Raw genomic sequence first — 20,881 nt, forward strand, 5'->3', positions numbered from 1 at the left:
ATTGTAGAGGCTAGCCCAAAGCCTCACCTGTGAGTGTATGCCAAGGTGATCTCTCACAGTCCCCTTTAGCCCGCCTCCTCCTTGTTCCATCTCTCAGATCTCAGGTCCCCTCAGTCTCCAGCCACTATGAACTCCAGTCACTTAAATCCTGCTCAGCCACTCCCACCTCAGCTCCATTCCACACTTTCTTATATGACTTCTATATGTTGCTAATTCTAGAATCCAAGAGCCAAACTGGGGTTTCTGGAGTACCTACGAGACATCAGGGACCCTGTTGTGACTTACAATTTTAGAAGATAGAGATATATGCATTTACAGAGGTTGCTTAGGCTCCTGAAATCTTTTGCTCAAGGCTACACAACAGGAAGGTAGTATGATTGAGATTTGAACCTGCTCTGCCTGGCTTCAACAATTGGCTGTCTCCATCATGTGATGCTCACCTGTTTTGTTGTGATGCTTTGTAGAATTAGCTCTGGGCCAGCAGAGAAGCCAGGATGAGCTGCAGCTGCATCCACTCCTACAGGGTAGTGAGGAGGCAGAGGGAAAAGGGCTGGCCCTGGAGCCCCCAACACTCTGAAAAGCCTGCTCTTTCTAGATAGACTCATGTGGTGATGGCTTAAGGTAACACCAGGAAACTGTACCTATTCCTGAATGGAAGGGAATATGATCAACTTGCTCATAGAGTATATGAACAGGAGAAGGCCAATGCTGCACCATGAAGGATAATAATGCACCAAGACAGATCTTTAATACCCAGTAGGTTTGGGTGGAATAACTTTGGGGTCAGGCTGTCTCAGAATTTTCCTGTATCCCATGGGATTGGTGCTCCAGGTATCCCTCTCCCTGGGGTCTGCAGACTTTGTTCTGCTCATGTTCTACTTGGCCCAGCACAGACGAGTGGGTTTGGGAAATAACTGGGATGGGATGGGACTTCTTGAGTAAGCAGAGGCCCTTGTCTGTTTTGTTCATCAGATTTTAACACAGGCAGCACATTTCCTGAAAGCCTCCAGGACTCAACCTTTGTCCCCAGGCTCCTGAATAGTCTGGTGACTAGCACGTGAGGTGGCTTGGTGGGGGCACCTGTCACTGACCTCTAGATTGTGTCCTTGCTGAGATTAGACTACAGGTCACCCACCCCTGTCAAAACTATCCACAGCATTAATCTGAGGATGATTCATGCCGTCTGCACCTGGCCTACAAGGAAGCAGGATGTGTTCTAGCAGCCACCGAATCCTAGAATATTTGTCTTTCCATTAAACTCACAAGAGCAAAATGCTGAAACACTACAATTGTCACACCCCACCGGAGGCCCCTGATCAGACCTGGTACAGTTTAGAAGCTTTTCCAAACCCCTTTACAGGGAGCACCAGCCAGGGTCCTGTATTCAGGGTCCTGTCAGCAGGAGGTTGGATCAGTGTTGGGTGAATCCTCTTTTGTCTTTTGTTTCTAAAGATGTAGAAGTCAGGAATCTTTACAGATGTGTGTGTGTGTGTGTGTGTGTGTGTGTGTGTGTGTGTGTGTGTGTGTGTGTATGAGAGAGAGAGAGAGAGAGAGAGAGAGAGAGAGAGAGAGAGAGAGGTGTGAATGTATGTGTGTGTGTGTGTGGGTAGCCACAGCATTTTTGTGAAGGTCCAAAGACAGCCTTCAGGTATCAGTACTTGCCTTTCCGCCTTGTTTGAGGCAGAGTCTCTTTGTACCAGGCTAACTGGCTGTGACACATCTGGAGATTGTCCTGTCTCTGCTTCCATCTTCCTGTAGGGACATGCTGGGTTTACAGATATTACTACATTCATTTTTTTTAATTTTTAAATTGCTTTGTGTGTGGATTCTGAGCATCTGAACTCAAGTTCTCATGCCGTGTATGGCGAGTGCTTTCACCCACTACGCCATCTCCCCAGCTCCATATTTCTTCCTTCAGCAGCTCAATTTCTCCATCAGAATCGGAGGGATTCTGTGGTGTGGGTGCTGGCGAGGTCTGTAAGAGGATGGGCATATGCAGGTACCCTGGGCTAGATCACCCGCCGGTTAATGCGACGTATGATACTGACCTTGGTCCCAGCACTGTTACCTATGGGCTCAAAGCTCCGGTGGAAAATGTGGTGGTTTAAGGCACCCACTTGCCACTTGACCCTAAGGTCCACAGTACCTTTGGGAAATTTCGTAGATGTCTGGAGGGTTCTTTTTCTTTGGAGCTCCCAGGCTGGTCCTCAGCATCCTTGGAGCCCAAGCTAGAAGCCCAGCTGGAAAAGCACTGGAGGAACTGGTGCCAGGCCCCCACCCTCTCTGTGGCCAGGCCATGTGTGGGGCCATTAGGATTTTTCCATGGCTCCTGTAGAGCATACCTTCGTTGGTCAGAGGCTTCTCAAGGAGGGGACAGTGATTAATGTTTTATGGACGAGCTGCTGGGCATGATGCCTTGTTTTCTTTAGGTTTAGAATACAATGAAGACGATGATTGGAATTCGCTGCCTAGCAAAGGGGGCTGGGTGAGGCCATTCTTGGGAGGCCAAGGACCAAAGGTGCTGGTGTTTACCATTCTTAGTGCCAAAGGGAAGGGAGGCGAAGTCCTTTCTTACAGGGCCATCTTTACCAGACCCATGGGACCATCAGTCCCCATCTGTACTTTGGGACCGATGTTCAGCGGGGCCTGTGACGGAGGGTATCTATCCAGCAATTTCAAGAAATTACCTGCGCTGGTGATTCCCCTTCACGCTGGCAAACTACTTTGACTACACGTGGAGCCTGTCCCATTACTCTTCTTGGAGCTCACTGATTGGGCACAGGGAGAGGGTTCCACTGCTCTGCAGCTCCAGGGCAACTGGGCTACACTTGGTTTTGTTGATTTGGGGTGTTTGTTTATTTAGATAAGGTCTCCAGGTTGGCCTTGAAGTCTCTATGGAGCTAAGGATGAACTTAAACTTCTGATCCTCCAGCTTCTACCTAAGTGCTGTTCCATCAAGTCTATTTTATGCAATGCTGGAGGCAGAATCCAGGGCCTCAGGAATGCTAGGCAAGTACCCTACCAACTGAGCTACATTCCTAGTTTCCATGTCTGTTTTAAAAATATTGTAATTCTTTCAACTGGGAGAGCGCATTTAATTCAGAGTTGTCCATGCAGTAAAGGTTAAAGGCCAAAGTATGTGCACACATGCACTTGTGTTGGCCAGTGGGAATAACTTTCATTGATCACACCCTGTTTTAATTCGTCCTTCTATAGACCCTTCCTTGTAGTTGACTGTCCTGAGGAAGGCCAGCTCAAGCCTCAGGTCTCTGGGGATTTGCAGCCTAACCCAGGACCAAGTCTACCACATAAACAGAGGCCGCAGAAATATCTTCTGCCAGTAGTTGCTCTATCCACGGGTGCCGTTTGGTTTGCCCACCTCCATCCTGCTGTTTGCGTTTAACTAGCTCAGCTTGGGTCATAGGGGGACTGGCACGTGTTTGAAAGTAAGCTGCAAAGTAAGCGACAAGCTCATAATCTGTCTGCAGTTATGACGTCATAGGCAAGGGAAGAGACACTCTGCAAAGTAGTCTAATCCAAAGATGGGGGGGAAATGAAAACCCAAAGCGTTAGTTAAAGAGAGACACATCCTCCAAGGACCGGAGCCCACCATTGATTGCAGTCTCTGATGTTCTGGAAGAGGCCGGTGTATCCTGACACCTTATTAACGTGAACGTCACTATTTTTTTTTAAACTTACTGTTTGTTAATGCAAATCAAATAAAAAAATGAAACCAAAGAAATCAGTAAGATGCATTCAAATTAAGTTTAAAATTGATGGGGCGGGCATCCATGCCTTTGAACTGTTATATCTCAGGTGTCATTGTGGTGTGTGTGTGTGTGTGTGTGTGTGTGTGTGTGTGTGTGTGTTCAGTTCATTGTAGAGAGCTGCCAGGCCCACTCGTGGAAGGCCTACACTGAGTCAGAGCTAACTATGGAATCCACTGGAGGACTCCATTTGCCCAAATATGCCATGCCCACCGCATACCTTTCTGGTCACGTATTTGAACTCCAAGGATACCTTTCTTTCACTTGAGTTTTGAACAACATGAGGGCAGCCACAGGGTAGGCCTCACTTCTGAGCAGAGGCACTCAGAGTTATGTGCATAACAAGCGAAGAGAGCCCCTGGGTGGCTTTGCCAGGTCAGGTGACATCAGTGTCCCTAGCCATCTGCTCTGTAGATGTGTTGTCTGAACTCATCTCTTCCCTTCATTGATACCATACAATGCCACTGTGCTCCTCTCCACGGGATAATTTTGTTTCACTGAGAAATAGATACTAAATTCAAATTTCGCTAAGAATATTGGTAACCGGTGTCTTTATTCAGCCTGTTTCCTCAGCTGCCCATCTATACTGAAGACATTCAGCTTAGACAGAGCTGCTAGTCCTGTGTCTCACCCAAACCAGGTTTGGGAGGCAGGTCCCACAGGTGACTTGGCATGAGCAGGGGCCTGACATGCACACTACCTTGGAGTCAGCATCCAAGATGTGTTTTCCTGCATCCTGAATGTTCACCTGCACCTTGGGACCTCAGTGATGGAGGGATGGATGGGCAGGAACTTCCAGGCTCCCCTGGCACCTGATCCTTTTGCCTCCTGCCTCTCGCTGCACCATCGAGATTTCTGTTAGGCTGCAGACTCAAAGAAGCTTCTCTGCCCCTCCTGGGGATTTCTAGGCCCTGAGATGAATTGACTGCTCAACCGTTCGTGAAGTTTCCGGGATCACTGATTCACCTGGACTGTGGCTGATGGGCCAGAGCACTGACCACGCGAGACGGACTCCAAGAACTGCACAGCTGCCAGGGACCTCCTGAGCTGGGAGGGGCAGCGCATCTGCCTCCAGGAATGTGGGGCCCGGAGATACCAGACCAGAAACTCAGGGACCAGAGACACCAGACCGGAAACTCTTAGAGGGGCCGGGGCTTTGCTTCCAGAAGATTCTGAGAGCCCCTGCTCCCGTTCCTTGCCATCTTTCTGTTTGAGTGGGAAGCCACCCTAGGTTACCCTTGGCAAGATCTTTGGCAGGAAAAAATATTCTAGAATGTTAGATCTGAAAGGAATTGAGCCGACTTGGGGATTTCAGCCATGGTGATTTTCCATTTTCTTCTGTCTGCCCACCTCTGGAGGGCGCAGGCCCACATGCCAGCCAGGGAGCTGTGGTACCCACCAACCTCCACGCCACCTTGTCTTCACCTAGCTGTGGTACCCTGGCAGCCTCTCTCCATCTCAGGTCCCCTGAAATACAGCACTGAGAAGAAGGCCCGAAACAGGTCGTCACAGGCTGTACTGGGCAGAACCCCTCAGTGCTCTGGCCACAGGAATAAGACCCAGTCCAGGCTGCTTCCTTCACATGTCTGTCATTCCACATCCCTTGCAGCTTATCCAGGTGGAAACAGCACCCTACCCCATCAGTCCCTGAGACCAACGCTTTTGGAAGCTGAGAGAGAGTTATGTCCGAAGGCCGAGGCCTGCAGAAGCTATTTGTGAAGCCCTGTCCTCCAGACCTTCTCACTCACCCCTCCCTGCCCGGAGACCAAGCTGTTTCTGACCTCCTATGGGGCAGGTCCTGGGACTTCATGCATCTGGGGACCAGTTGGTTGAACAATGGAGAGAAGCAGGGTGTCTGGAGCTCAGGTTTTACTGGTTGTCCCTCAAAGGGTGGCCAGAAATGCTGTTTTCCCTAGTACTAAGTGGAGGGATAGGGTATGGGGAGATAACTGGGGAGCAAGGGCTGTGGGAACTGGTGGGGGGGGGTTGGAGTTCTCGGTAGCTTTGTCTTTCGGAATGGAATCTGGGCCTGGAGACTGGGGATCCCTGACTAAAGCCCTCAGAGCAGAGAGGGGGGCCCCCAATGCTCCTGCAGCACATGGCATGCTACAGGGACTTTATAAACACACTAGCACGCCTGATGTTAATAAATGAGCTGAGCGTGAAGGATTCCGTACTCACTACATCTGAGAAATCTGTACTAAGCTCCTCCTAGGTGCCAGGCACCTATTCTGGCTGCTTGGTATTAAGCAGAAGGGGTAGCGTTTATGTTTCATGGAGAACAAGTCAGAGGGGCTGGGCAATAAGCCCAAGGTTGCTAGAGAAGGCAGACCAAGATACAGAGTCAGAGCTGCGGAGTTCTGAGATGGAGTTCTTTCCACATCTGGGCACTGGCTGGGCAGAAATGCAGGGTGGCGAAGTAGAAGGCTTCGAACTACCTGGCCGTTCAAGTCAAGGCCGCTCACTTTTTGTTCTGAGCCTCATTTTTCTCAACTGACTTCTAGGCCCTTGGCCAAGCAGTGAGAAACTGCTCCTGGGCAATAATAGAAATTAAAATTTTGCGCGAGAACAGCTGTCCACTTTTGAACAAGGTCTAGGCATTAGCTTCTTCGGCATCTATAGGAAGGCAGGGACGATTCCCCAGCCAGGGAAGGGATTTGCCAAAGCATCCCTGAACTCCACATGCCCTGGGCCCCTCCCAGTTCCCCAGAATTGGTCCTCGGGTTATCAGGGGAAGCAGCTGAGGTTGTGGACAAACAGGCAGGGCAGGCTGGGACACGGGGACATGTGGTTTATAAATAAGGGTGGGCAGGATGAGGACGAATCAGGTAGGACGTGGGGAGGGGAGCTGCAGGGGGAGGCAGAAGGTCTCAGGTCTCTACCCCCACCTTGGATTCACATCCCTTCCCCAAGGAGCAGACTCCTCCTCAGATCAGAACTGACTGTCAGCCCCCTGCACCAGCCCCAGCCCCAGCAGCTCTGAAGGAAACAGAAGGAGCAAAGTCCTGGCCCAACCCAGGTCCTCCCAGAGGGATTAAGGCTGCTTCCTCCTCAAAGTCTTCCAGATTCTCTGGACCACACCAGGACATGCTCTATGTTTGTAAATGGAAGGAAGAAGGAGGAGCTTATCAACACCAGGTGCTTAGGAAAAGGAGGAGCTGATGGAGGTGTGTGTGTGTGTGTGTGTGTGTGTGTGTGTGTGTGTGTGTGTGTGTGTGAGAGAGAGAGAGAGAGAGAGAGAGAGAGAGAGAGAGAGAGAGAGAGAGAGAGAGAGAGGCTCTCTCTCAAGCTTCTCGCCCCTTGCTTAGGACTCTGTGGCCATCTCATTTTTTGACCCTTTCCACTCTCCCAAGACACTTCAATTATTTATTTCATTAACAAATAGAATGTGTAGTCAGGCATTGGGGCATACTTCTATAATTCCAGCACTCTGGAGGTGGAGGTAGGAGAATCAGGAATTCAAAGTCAACCATTTTGAGTTCCATGGCACCCTGGGCAACATGAGACAGAGTCAGACAGCTTGGCTTAGAATCTGGGGTCTGATACCAGCCATGTGATCATCAAGGGTCACTGTGCCTCAGTTTCTCCATCTCAGAAAAGGCCACACCTTCAGAGGTGTGGGTGTAGACTCTCCACACTGCAGTGCTCTGGCTCACCCCCCAGCTCTACAGCCCCAGCTCTGTCCCACCTACACTTTGAAGACTGGATGAACCCCAAGTGGGGCTGGGATAACCATTTCCCCAGGGAACAAGTAGGGGGCCACAGAGTAGAGTGGAGAAAGAAGCAGAGAATCAGGGCCAAAGGAGCTACGGGTAAGGGCTTGGCCTGGAGGTGCCCCGTTTTGTAGGTCCCACCACCTCCTCCATCTACGTATGGCTCTAGGCAGAGTGGCTGGTCAGGGGCCACTGGACCTGAGTGCTGACTTGGTGGCTGGCTGTGTGATCCTAGATAGGACTGTTGCCCTCTCTGGTTCTCAGCGTGTCTATCCATAGAGACAAGTGAAAGGATTCCAGTCCTGCCGGCATCAGCCTGAGGGCCTGTGCTTCACTTGCCATGCTCAGGGGTCAGGGCCGAGCTGGAATTCAGTCTGTAGCCTGCTTGCTCCTTCTCAGCTGGGGCTTGGGGTTCCTTCCCTCAGCACGCCCCCACAGTGCTCTGGGGACGCCACTCCCTGTGTCCCTTAAGCTAATACGCAATAACTGCTTTACCACCCAAACCAAGACTTTGTAGATCTGAATAAAAACATCACAGGGCATGGCAGCATGGGTATGGCGCTGTGTGCCTGGGGGTTCCCACTTAGAGTACCTTGGATGTCCCACTTTCTCCTGCAGACTCAAGCCAATTATCACACAGGGTACATGCAAGGAACAGCTGGGTCTGTCCAACCCGGTGCCCCAAGGAGGAGGGCAAAGTCTGTGGAGAAGTTGGGAGTTTATAAAGAAACGAGTTATCCATGTACACATCAAAGTACTCCTTCCGCTAGAGGAAAACAAAGTGACACGTTGTTCCCACATCGCCTGGCCTGGCTGGAGGCCAGCGCTCCTCCTCAGCCTCGCCTCTCACACCTACCCTGCCCTCCACCTCCACCTCCACCTCCTTAGCGGTCGCCCTGAACAGATACCGGACGGGGCCAGACTGCTTCTGGTAGAAAGGGAAAGGGGCATCCAGGAAATGAACTAGGGTCTGGGTAGGGTGGCTTTGGGTGGGCAGGGCCAAGGTCAGGTAAAGAGGTAGCATGGTCCTCCTACCCCCACTGGGGAAACTAGAATTCTCTTCCTCCATGCCCTAATTGCTTCTCACAGGTGGCACTGGGCATTCAATGTCCAGTACATGAACTCTAGGAACACAGTACCATAGAAGACCCAGTATACCCCTTACCTTGACTCCAATTCTGACCCCTAATTCTAAGCCAGCAGATATCCTAATAAACCCTGGACAGAAACAGTTCTGAGAGTGACCCATGAAGGCTGGGTCACCACAGGGATCAGGGGAGAGTGGCCAGTGGCTGCAAAGTTATGGCTAAGAAAAGGCTGAGGATAAGGTATCTGCCTTTGTGTGATCCATTATGAGGTGCCAGGGCCCCTGCTTCTTCTAGACCAGTGGCCCTCAGCCTTCCTAGTGCTAGGACCCTTTAATACAGTTCCTCATGTTGTGGTGATCCCCGACCATAAAAGTATTTTTGTAACTACCTCATAACTGCTATTTTGCTACTTTTATAAATCGTATTGTAAATATCTGATATGCAGGATATCTGATTTGTGACCCCAAAGGGGTCACGATGAGAATCTCTGTTCTAGACTTTTCTTTTCTCTGGAGGGAGGGCAATATGAGAGCACAGCTTGGGATTGTGGTTATCCTGATCTTGCCCTGAGCACACCCTGCAACCTACAGCAAAAAGCCATTTGAGCCAAGTATCCAGAGGCAGCTGACCTCCTGAATCTGTCCATGTCTAAGGCACCAGCCCCAGACAGGGTAAGTGTTAGGGACCCTTGACATTCCTTGGGATATTCTCCGGGGTCTGCTGCTAGAAGATGATGTAGTTGCTCAGGTTCGCCACCAGGGGCGGTGGACGCAGGCGGGACCAAATGTCTCAGCGCAGCTCTGGCAGCTTTGCAGACACCAGGCGGCTCTCAGTGCCAGGGAGAAGCCAAGTGCCCACTATCAAGGAGTCCACCTGTTTATGGGATGGGCAGAAAGACTTCACCCTGCTATCTCCAGTGCTCACCCAGCGTGGCAGGAAAACCCTACCATTCGCTACTGCCGTAGTTTAAATGTAATTGTATATGTGGTGTCCAGATAAATATTTTTTTTAAAATTAGAGTATTGGAATAAAAGATAATGCTTGTTTTGGCGGTTTACCCACATTACAGAACTCCATGCCCTGGCCCTGGAAACGTCTAGACTTTTACACAGAAACGTTTACATACAAAAATTGTTTTTTTTTTCATTAAAAAAACAAACAACAAAAACTATTTCTGTACTTTATGTTTTTGTCTTAAGACTTATGTATTTTAATTAGATTTATTGAGTAATGATTTACATATATTTCTAAACGTAAGATTTGGTGGATTTTACCCAGTGTGCATAACCGTGACCATGATCCCTGGAACATTCCTAGCAATCCCCAAACATTCTCTACCAAGCCAACTCTGCATTGTTCATTCAACCCCCCCCCCCCCGACGGACACACACACACACACACACACACACACACACACACACACACACACGCCCTGGTTTCCTCTCAGCTTCTCTGCTGCTGCAGTTTTGTTCTTCTAGAATTTCACCTGGAAGGATTCACACTGAGCCTGACTTCTTTCACTCAGCACAATGCCCTTGACATTCACCTTTGTGGTGTGTAAGAGCTATGTCCCTTTTTATCGTCAAGTAATATTCCATGGTATGCATATGCCGCATGGACTCCCGCCAGCGGTGAGTCTCTGGAGTCTTCCAGGTCTGAGCTACAGTGGATAAAGATCTCTGGATATTTGAATACAAGTCTTTGTCTTATCCTGCTTTTGTTTATCTTGGGTAAATATGTACTTAGAAGGAAGATTATGGGCTCGTGTAAGTGTGTTTGACTTTATATTTAACTGCTAGCCTGTTTTCTAGATAGGCTCTGTTTTGTATTCCAGAACTGTGGATGCTCCCTTCTTCGCCAATGCCTGCATTGGCCCTTCACGCACCGTTAGCCTTTCTAGTTTGGTGTGCACTGGGGTGTCATGGTGGAGTTTATATTTCTCTAATGGTCAGTGATGCTGAATGTCTTGAAGAACTCTTATTGGCTATTCATAGCTTCCTTAGCTAACAAACTGTTAAGAGCCTGTCCATTCTTCTAAAATCTTTTTGCTTCCTTATCATTAAGCGGTAGGTGGCTTTTATGAAATAATACATGCTTTAGAAACGTTCCCTCTCAGTAGCTTTCCTTCTCATCTTAGGTAGTTTTACTTGGAGAGAACGTTAGAACCATTGTAGAGGTCACACTGAGTTCTCCTAATGGTGAATCTCAGCCACAGTACAGTGGTCAAAATTAGAATCAACATTAACACCACATTGTAAATAGCTGCGTGCTTTCTCAAGACCAAGATCTAGTTATGTCTCCCTGGTCTGTTCTAACCTGTGTTGGTCTAGTATTTTGTCAGAAGCCCTCCAGTGCCTTGTGCACAGCTTTCTCCTCATTAGATCGGGCTCCTGGACTTGGAGAATATGACACATTCTCATTATATCATACCATGGTGCACCCAACTTCTCACTGGAGGTGATAGCGTCGAATGTTTCATGTCTGATTGCTTTCTCTACTGGTTAAGTTACCATTTTCCTCCTTTATGTCTAATGCACATTTGGGAGAGACACCTGGAGACCAGACAAATATCCTATTCTTCCTAAATCTTTGCACTCACTGGTAGGTTTGCTGGCAGCTATTGTTCCCATGATATTCTGACAGTGATGTGGAGTCCCTTGTTTCAGCTACCTGTACTGTCTGGAGTCTGACTGCAGGGAGGGATTCCCTTCTCTGTGATCTATTTACAGCGCTGTGGGTGTTTGCTCTTCTCTTTAGATCATAACTCTACACCTCTGCCCTTTATTTGGCCGCTCACTTGCCCAGTCCCTGCAGTGGGAACTCTGCCAGCTTTGGCTGGTTCTGTGATGCCTGGGTTTTCTCTCCAGTTGTTTCTCTCTCTCTCTCTCTCTCTCTCTCTCTCTCTCTCTCTCTCTCTCTCTCTCTCTCTCTCTCTCTCTCTCTCTCTCCCTGTCTTTCCTGAATGCTCATGCTGTTTCTGGCACCAAGAGAGATTCCTCCAGGAATATCTTGAATTATTCGGGATGTAGCTCCCAAGCCAATACTTTCTTAAACAACCTTAGGTCCTATATTGTAGGTGGTATTTAAATGCATTTAAATACTAGCCAGCTGCTAGGTGCAGTGGAGATATTGATGCTTCTGTGATGTCATAGGCCAGAATTGGGACACTTGTGAACATAAATATGTATGCACAGGTATGTTTGTTTATGGACTGATTGAAGGTCAATTGATATGTCAACCCACCATCCATCATATCATCTATTAAAAAGAAGCCTGATTTTACACTAACACTGATTCTTGTCCAGCACAAACTGTTCATTACTCTTTACTTCCTAGCTTCCAAACTATAACATTTATTCCACCATACAGTAATCATTCAGATTCTTTGACTTAAACCCTGCCAAGAAACACGCTGAGAGAGCATAATATATGCACATTTTTTTTGTCTTTAGCCTCACAGCATCCAGTGAAATATTTAGACCATATCCTCTCCTTTCTCTCCACTACAGGTGACTAAGCTATACATTTGTGATCTAGCCAAGCTAATTTGTCACAGCCTGCTCTCATCAGTAAAATTGGGACTGTATGATGCACAGAATCATACATGCAATACCACATTACAGTTCAGTGTGTGTGTGTGTGTGTGTGTGTGTGTGTGTGTGTGTGTGTGTGTGTGAGAGAGAGAGAGAGAGAGAGAGAGAGAGAGAGAGAGAGAGAGAGAGAGAGAGAGAGAGAGAGAGAGCCCTTTCTCCTTCTCCCAGCCTTAGGTAATTACTAACTTGCTTCCTGGCCCACCATCTTTCCTTCCCCTAGAGTGTCATAGAAATGGAATGGTATGGCATGTAGCCTATGGGATTTGACTTCTTATATTTTTAGTTTGTGAGGGTGGATATTAATTCATCTATCTGCACTGTTACATGAATCAAGCATTCCTTTTCACTGATGCATAATTTTCCCATGAGCAAGCATTCACACGTTGAAGGCCATCTAGGTAACACCCAGGCGTTTGGAATAAATTTACCCACTATAAGCATTTGTGTATAGGTGAACTTCCATGTTCAATTAACCTGGACATACACCTTGGAGTAGGATTGATTGCAGGTGTATGTTTAACATGAAAATAACCCATCACATGGCTGGCAGGAATCCTGTGCTCATTTGAACAGACATCACGAATAGGCAGGGCAGCTTCTTCAGTGCTGGCAACCCCAAGTTCCAGAGGGCCAGATGCTTGGGGCCAGGGTTGTTAGACCTAGGCTTGTCACCTGGCCCCTGATACCTGGAATCTTATAGCTCAACTGTCAAGTGCAGAGACAAGTTCTGGGCCCTAGAAGCTAGCGGCCCTGCTGAGGTCATGAAGACCCCTGAAATGCAGTCACTGGCATGCTTGGCTCTTAGCCGTGCCCAGTTCTCCGGAAGTCTCGTGACTCAGTCTCACTGTCTTGGCTTTTCATAGCCTCTTGCCTTCTGTCCTCTCAGCTTTCTGCTGTCCCTCTGTCTTAGTGTTTATGCCCTCCTTCATAGTCTCTGTTCTTGTTACTCTCTGGAGCTCCCAGTGGCCTCCTGGCTCCTGACTAGGCTGCAGACTCATTGGCTGTGGGGTTCAGGGAGTTACTGTCACGACAATCAATCCTTTACATACACCCCCTGGCTACTGCTACTGGGCACTGGAAGTCAAGGATTCTCCTGTTTACAATGTTGCCAGCTCAGCTTCCTCAACTTGGGGGAAAAATCAGGAGTAGACCATCAAAAACCTAAAGGAAAAAACTAAAAGAAAAGCCTTTAGTTTGGGGGTGACACACCTGAGATAAGCCTGCAGGAACAGAATGATCCTCAAACAGCGACAACCAGCCAGCTTATCTGCTAGATGAGGGGCACGCACAGGCACAGTCTTTGACAGCTTCTGGTTTCATCAATCACAAGCCTCCCACAAACTACCACAGGTTTTTTGCTAAGTCACTGAGGAGGTGCCCCCTTCCTGTGGCAGGATGACCAGAGCCATCTTTATCTCAGGAGGCTGATGACCCATGTGAAGTCTGTGTGGAACATTACTTTAACTATGTAAAGTTGTATTACATTTATTTATGTTGCAGAATATTATTTTTAACTATGTAAAGATGTGCTACATTTGTTTTCGCTGCCTTTGTTTAGTTATTTAAATGTGTGTTGCTTTTGTTTATGCTGCATTTGTTTAATTATGTAAAGATGTGTTGCTGTTTCACCTTGCCTGCCTAAGGCACCTGATTGGTCTAATAAAAAGCTGAATAACCAATAGCTAGGCAGGAGATGGATAGGTGGGCATGGCGGGCAGAGAGAATAAGAGGAGGAGGAACTTGGGTGGGGGAAGAAGGGAGAATGAGGGAGAAAGAGGAGACACCTGGAGCCAGGCAGCCAGACAGCCAGGCAGCCAGACAGCCAGACACAGAGTAGTACATACCGAATGAAAGAAAGGTAAAAAGCCCCAAGGCAATTGTAGATGACGAGAAACAAGTTAAGTTATAAAAGCTAGTCGGACAAGCATAAGATAAGGCCGAGCATTCATAATTGATAATATATCTCTGTGTCTTGATTTGGGGGCTTGTGCAAGGTGCCTGGAGTAGTGGTGTCTGGAGCAAGCCACCCTGGACCAGAAATTGTGATTGCAGTGCTCCTGTGACCTGCACGGGCCTCCCTGTGCGCCTATGGTGTGCTCAGATCAGCTAAGCTGCCATGTGACCATCTGGCTGATTGTCCAAGGAGGAGTTGCTTGGTTGATGTCTCCCAGCGCAAGGCAATCAGCACAGGCAGAAGATTTGATAACTGTCAATCAAAGGGTCAAAAAAGAACCCATCTCCCCAGTAGCTTAGCTTATCTGAAGGTAAACTAGGTACTTAAGAGTGTTTATAGTAAGGATTTATCATGACATTGAGATTTTCAATGGTACTTAATGGTGTTTAACCTCTGGCCAACTGTCCTTAGGGAGATGTGGACCTCTTCTATCTCATTATAGAGTGTTTTCAAACTCAGCGGAACTGTTTGACACTCTTAGCAAAGGTTACAGAGGGCTCCAGTTGCTCTGCATCTTGGTAAATACTTAGTTATATCAGTTTTAATTTTTTAGCCATTATAGTAGGTGCTAAGAGGTATATAGTTTTTTTTTTTTTTTTTTGTAGCTTGTGGTTTTAATTTTCTTAATGACCTATGTGGAGAATATTCTCAGATGCCATTTGCCATTGATGTGTTTTCCTTGGAGAAGTACCTGCTTAGTTCTTTTGCACATTTAGAATTTTACTTTGTTTTTCTCTAACTGGGTTTTGAATGCTTTCTCTATGTTGCTGGCACAATTCTGATTTAAGACCTGACATCTGATCTGTAAGTCCTTTAAGAAATAATAAACTGATCGGTGGTTTGTCGTCTTCTCTTTGCAGAGCACATGGCTTTACTCTGTTGGGTAATAATGGGCTCATTTTTCCCTCACATGGGTTGTGCTGTGAATTGCTTCTACTATGGACAAACTCAAGGACCTGCAAATCGCCCTGAGCTTTCTTCTGGGTTATTTATTGGTTTGGGGCCTATGACCTGCTTTAGGTGAGGTTTATAAATGCTGTGAGGTATATATTGAGGTTTACTTTCTTCTTTCGTGTATGGACATTCAGTTGTTTGAGCAGAGTTTGTTAAAGGGATGATCCTTTCTCAGCGAATTGCCTCTGTACTTAAATTTGTGTGGCTCTGTTTCTGGGTCCCCTGTTTTGTGTCATTCCTCTATGTGGCTGTTCTTTGGCCGGTACCACACCACCATGTCTATTGTTGACTTGAGGTAGGTTTTTAAATTGGACGGTGGGCACCAGGATCCGAGTATGTTAGATTGCCCGTGGCTCATCTCTCGAGTGCTTGTGGTATTATTTTGAAGGCTGTGGAGCTGTTAAGGAGTGGAGCCTTGGCAGCAGGAGGACACTTTGGAAGATCCTACCCACTTCTGATGCTAGCCTGCATTCTCTCTTTCACATCAGGCAAGGTGCCACCCGTCTGTCACCACAGAGCCATTCTGCTGTGCTCTCCTAGCTGTTGGGGGCTGGAGCCCTCTGAAAACACAAGCCGAGGCAAACCTTTCCTTCCTGAGCCCTTTTGGCCAGATATGTTGCCACAGCGATTGAAGTGGTGTCTCCCACAGAGGGGTCCTTTAACTTCCCTTCTTTAACAGAACTGTTACCTATTTGACTTCCTTTGGTTTTTCTGTAAAATTACTAAAATATGTCGGTAAAGCAGCTACCTAAAGCTATGTTGATTTTACAGTTCAGATCAGAGAGAACTAAAAAAAAGCATTTTCTTTTTAATTTTTTTATTCTTTGCAAATTGCCTATATTTATAGAATGTATGTTGATCATATTTATCCACCATCCCTTCCTCCACCTCTCTCTAGTGCCCCTGCTCCTTTCCCCTCCCAGATTCATGTCCTCTTTTAGTTTAATTTAATTTTGTTATGTTAGTAATAAACCCTGAGTCCAATTAGTGCTATCTGTATGCACATGAGTGTAGGACTATTCACTGGGTCATGAACAACTCATTATGGCCACATCCCCAATGAAGAGTGACTGTCCCTTGCTCAGTAGTCTTCACCTGCCTAAATAGCTCATCTGATAGGGTAGGGCTTTGGGGACCCCTCTACCACTCACGCTAGTGTTTTGATTGACTTGATTAATATGCAAGCAACCACAGCTGCTGTGAGTTGATGCATGTGAAAGCCATATCAAGCCCAGAAGTTAGCATTTCACAGGCCTCCTTCCCATTCATCGGCCCTCCTTCCCATCCACCAGCCCTCCTTCCCATTCACCGGCCCTCCTGCCCATCCATTGGCCCTCCTGCCCATCCACTGGCCCTCCTTCCCATCCACTGGCCCTCCTTCCCATCCACTGGCCCTCCTTTCCAACTACCAGACATCCTTCCCATCCACCAGCTCTCCTTCCCATCCACCAACCCTCCTTCCCATCTACCAGCTCTTACATTCTTTTTTTTTTTTTTTTGGTTTTTTGAGACAGGGTTTCTCTGTGTAGCTTTGCGCCTTTCCTGGAACTTACTTGGTAGCCCAGGCTGGCCTCGAACTCACAGAGATCCGCCTGGCTCTGCCTCCCGAGTGCTGGGATTAAAGACGTGCGCCACCACCGCCCGGCTCAGCTCTTACATTCTTTCTGCTCCCTCTTCCAGGATATTCCCTGAGCTTTGGAAGATGGGAAGTTGATATAGATGATCTGTCCACAGCTGAGCACTCAGTGCTATTTATACTCAGCACTTCAAGTAGATAGGAGTCAATGCATTAACTTCTACCCCCTGCAAAAGAAGCTCCTCTTACAAAGTTGAGAGCAGCACAAATCTACGGATATAACTATTAAGATTTAGAAGGTAGTTTGATAATATGACTATTTATCAAAACAACAACAGTAGGTTACCCCCTAGGGCCTATTATCTCCTGGTCATGGGCATCTGACTGGGTTGGAAAGTAATTGGTTACCAATCAGAAAGTAGTTGGTTACCACCAAAATCATCATGCCACTATTGCACCAGTGAGCATGTTTTGGAAGCAGGTAAGTGTTGTATCACAAAGGCTCCAGACTATTGATGTCTTCTCTCCCCAAGAAGGCTGCATAGACCCAACACTTCGGGCACTACCCATCAGGGAGATGGTTTTCTTTCTTTCTTTCCTTTTTGTTTGTTTTTCAAGACAGGGTTTCTCTATGTAGCTTTGGAGCCTGTCCTGGATCTTGCTCTATAGACCAGGCTGGCCTCGAATTCACAGAGATCCACCTGGCTCTGCCTCCTGAGTGCTGGAAAGCATGCACCACCACCGCCCAGCTAGGGAGATGGTTTTCTGATCAGTTCCAGGTTGGGTTCTCTTCATCTTGCCTGCAAAGTGGGTGGTGTCTTCAGCAATGGGGTATTATCATCTAGTTGTGGTGGGAAACCAAGGATAATGGCAATACCTTGTGTTGTTTTTGGCTGCCTCTGGGGCTTCCCCGATCAATAACTCATAGGGATGCACCCCAAATACGTAGCACTGAGATTTTCATTTAATAGCCCTTATATTCTGGCAACAGCATTGTCTACCCATGAAGGTACTTCTGTTTAAATTCCTTTTAAAAATACATTGTTGTTGTTTTTTAATTGCAGCATTTTTAATAATGAAGTTTGAAAATAATAATTACAAATCTATGTTATATATATTTTAATTAGCTCATAAAATGGGGGGTTTGCATAAGGTTTCTTCATGTAACCTTGGTTTTAGCTCTATTTCACCTTTGACCTGTCGCCAACCTCCCACTTAGACCTCTAACCTCAAGTACATCCCCGCCTCTCCTTTCATGCCACGTATGTGCTAGTGTCTCCTTCTAATTGAAATTTTTCTTGTGTTGGAAGTTTCCATATAGCTTTTTCCATGCACACTTCATTTTTATTAAGGCTCTCGCAAGCACCTCCTTTCCCTATCCACCCCACTCCAGGCTTAAACTTTTCTGAATCCAGGATTCCTACGTCCTCTTTTTAAATTTGCTTTTGCTTTATCTGTATTTTACTATTGGATGTCTACACCCAGTGATCCATTTTCTAGCATCCTGGTTTCCACATGTACCCCAGGTTAAACATACCAGACAAAAGTATTAAAGCTAGGGTCTACCTATGAGAAACAATATGCCACGTTTGTTTTCTGTGTCAGGAGGACTTCACTCAGTATTATTTTTTTCTAACTCCATCCATTTACCGGTGTCTTAGTTACTTTTCTGTTGCTGGGATAAGACATCATCACCAAAGCAACCTATAGAAGAGTTTACTGGGGGCTTACTGCTTCAGAGGGTTAGAGTCCATAACTACTGTGTTGCAGGCAGGCACGAGGCTGGTGCAATAGCTGAGAACTTATATCCTGATTTGCAAGCAGGAGACAGAAAGAGCTAACTGGAAATGGCATGGGCTTTTGAAATTTCAAAGCTCACCCTCAGTGATACACTCCCTCCAACAAGGGCACTCTTTCTAATCCTTCCCAAACTGTTCCACCAACTGGTAACCAAACATTCAAATATATGAGTTCATGGGACCATTCTTATCAAAACCACAACATTTTGCAAAGTTCATGGTTTCAGTTTTCTTTACAGCTGAATAATATTCTATTGTATGTATGCACTACATTCTTCTTATCCATTCATGGGTTGATAGACAGCTTGAGAAATTCCATTTCCTAGCTATTGTGAATCAAGACACAGTGAATGTGGATGTGCAGGGTCTTGGTAGTAAGATATACAGTCCATTGGGTATATACCAGGAGTGATACGGCTGGGTCACATGATAGGTCTATATCTAGCTTTTGAGGAACCTCCGGATTGATTTCCACTGATGGTTTATAAGGGTTCCTCTTTCTGCACATCCATGCCAGTATTTGTTGTCATTTGTATTCCTGATCCTGGGCCCCCCGTGACACTACTTAATCCACCCACTAGTTCTAGGAACTTTGCTGTGGGTGTCTTGGGTTTTCTACAAATTATAGTGTCTACTAAAAGAAAAACAGAACAAAACAAAATAAAAAAAGTGAGCTTTACTTTTTTCATTGCCATCTCCAGTTCCCGACTTTCCTGTTGATACTGAGGAGGAGTAGGAAAGGATGCTCTGTTCTTGGATCCTTATCTTAGGAGAAATAATTAACCTTTTGTCATTTATCACAGCAACAGCAGTGCTTTGAAATGTTATTTATTTATTTAGAGAATTTCCCATGTGAGTAGTGTATTCACATCATTTCTCCCCTCATATGGCCCTACCCCAAGATTAATAGCTACAAATCAATGGTTGCTGAGAGAGGGAAAAATTCATCTTCTTTAGGGATGAGAACCCTGAAAGATTATCCAATTCCAAGCAGTCAGCCCTGATCACTTATACACATGAGCAACAGTAAACATATTTAGCAAATTATATTAGAAACATACATGTAATAATAATTAAAGAATAAGAGGCCGTGACTTTGAGAACGAATTGTGGGGGCAGCACACAGGAGGAGTCTGAGAGAGAAGCCCGTTATAGCATGGGTGATGACCTGTGAAAGCTGCCTTTCTGGATGCTTCTGTGCAACTTGTTGGCAGCTCAACAATCAAAGAATCTCTTCACATCAGCAATTACATATATATGCGTACATATATATGTACAAATATATATAGAATGTGTGTATATGTCTGTATCTCTCTCCATATATATGTATATACATATATACACATATACATACACACACATATATATATATATATATACACACACATACATACACACACACACACACACACACACACACACACATATATCCTTGTGAAGGACTAGGTGTTAAACAAATTCTCTGGTAGGTAGACAGGGAGAAGAGATATAACTAGGAAATAAAGATGATAAACTTCAAGGATGGTCAGCTTCTTCCTCACTCTCCTGACCTGAGACAAAAGCCGACAGCTTAAAACAAAGGCCCTGTGGGATTTTTCTCTGCCAATAGGTCCCTTGCTGATGGACAGACCCAACAGTTGTCCAATCAGCTATCCTAGTCATTTTCTTCAAACCGACTAACCCTAAATTGGGCGGGGGCAACCTTTCACACTTTGAAAACTCTCAGCCTTCAAGGAGAAGCTATGCTTTGGCTTCCTGAGGGCCTCCTCTGCTCTGCAGAGGAATTTTTCTGCTGTAGGTGTGTGCTTTTACACCCCATTAAAAGCCTTCATCAATGTTTACTGTTAATTCCATCTGCTCCTGTTTGCTACGTTAACAACTGCCCCAGCTGTTACCTGTCATGCTTAGATTTTTTCTGCCCTTTAACTGGTAGAAAAAACAAACCTGATCAAGACCCCTAGATGCTATCAGTTTGGGAAGGGCCTTGTGGATCTTTTTAAGTTTCAGGATCTTCCTGAGTCAGAGAGTTTCACCAGGTTCCTGAGTCGTGGCTTGTATGTGCCAGTCTACTGGAGATTGATTTCCCTCATATTTCCTCAGCATTTGTCTCCTTGAGGAATGGGTATTTTACATGTCTTACTGGGTTTTTCTGTTTCCGAAGCATGTTACCTCATGCACCCCCCTGTACCATAGCTTCACTGGTTAGTCTGTGAGAGGCTCTTTTATTCCTTATTTCAGTCCTTTTTGGTGCAAGTAGTTCAGATGTTGAATGTTCCCTGATTATCAGTTTCCTATACTGGGCTGGTACTGAGGCTCCGATCTGCATGCTCAATCATAGGTTTTCTCTTTGTCTCCATTAAAGACTGAACCTGAGGGTTATCTTTTATCACTTCTATCACATTCTTTTCACTATCCAGTTCTTCCCCTTTGGATCCTA

At 46.4% G+C, this 20,881-nt stretch overlaps 1 protein-coding gene across 1 annotated transcript in view; it reads left to right on the top strand.

Moving 5' to 3' along the window:
* Nucleotides 1-20,881, top strand: part of Ghrhr (growth hormone releasing hormone receptor) — a 40,343-nt gene that overhangs the window by 1,695 nt on the left and 17,767 nt on the right. The gene's annotated exons all lie outside the window — the stretch shown is intronic.

This window comes from Peromyscus maniculatus, chromosome 3 (genome assembly GCF_049852395.1).
Source record: "Peromyscus maniculatus bairdii isolate BWxNUB_F1_BW_parent chromosome 3, HU_Pman_BW_mat_3.1, whole genome shotgun sequence".
Taxonomy (NCBI): Eukaryota; Metazoa; Chordata; class Mammalia; order Rodentia; family Cricetidae; genus Peromyscus; species Peromyscus maniculatus.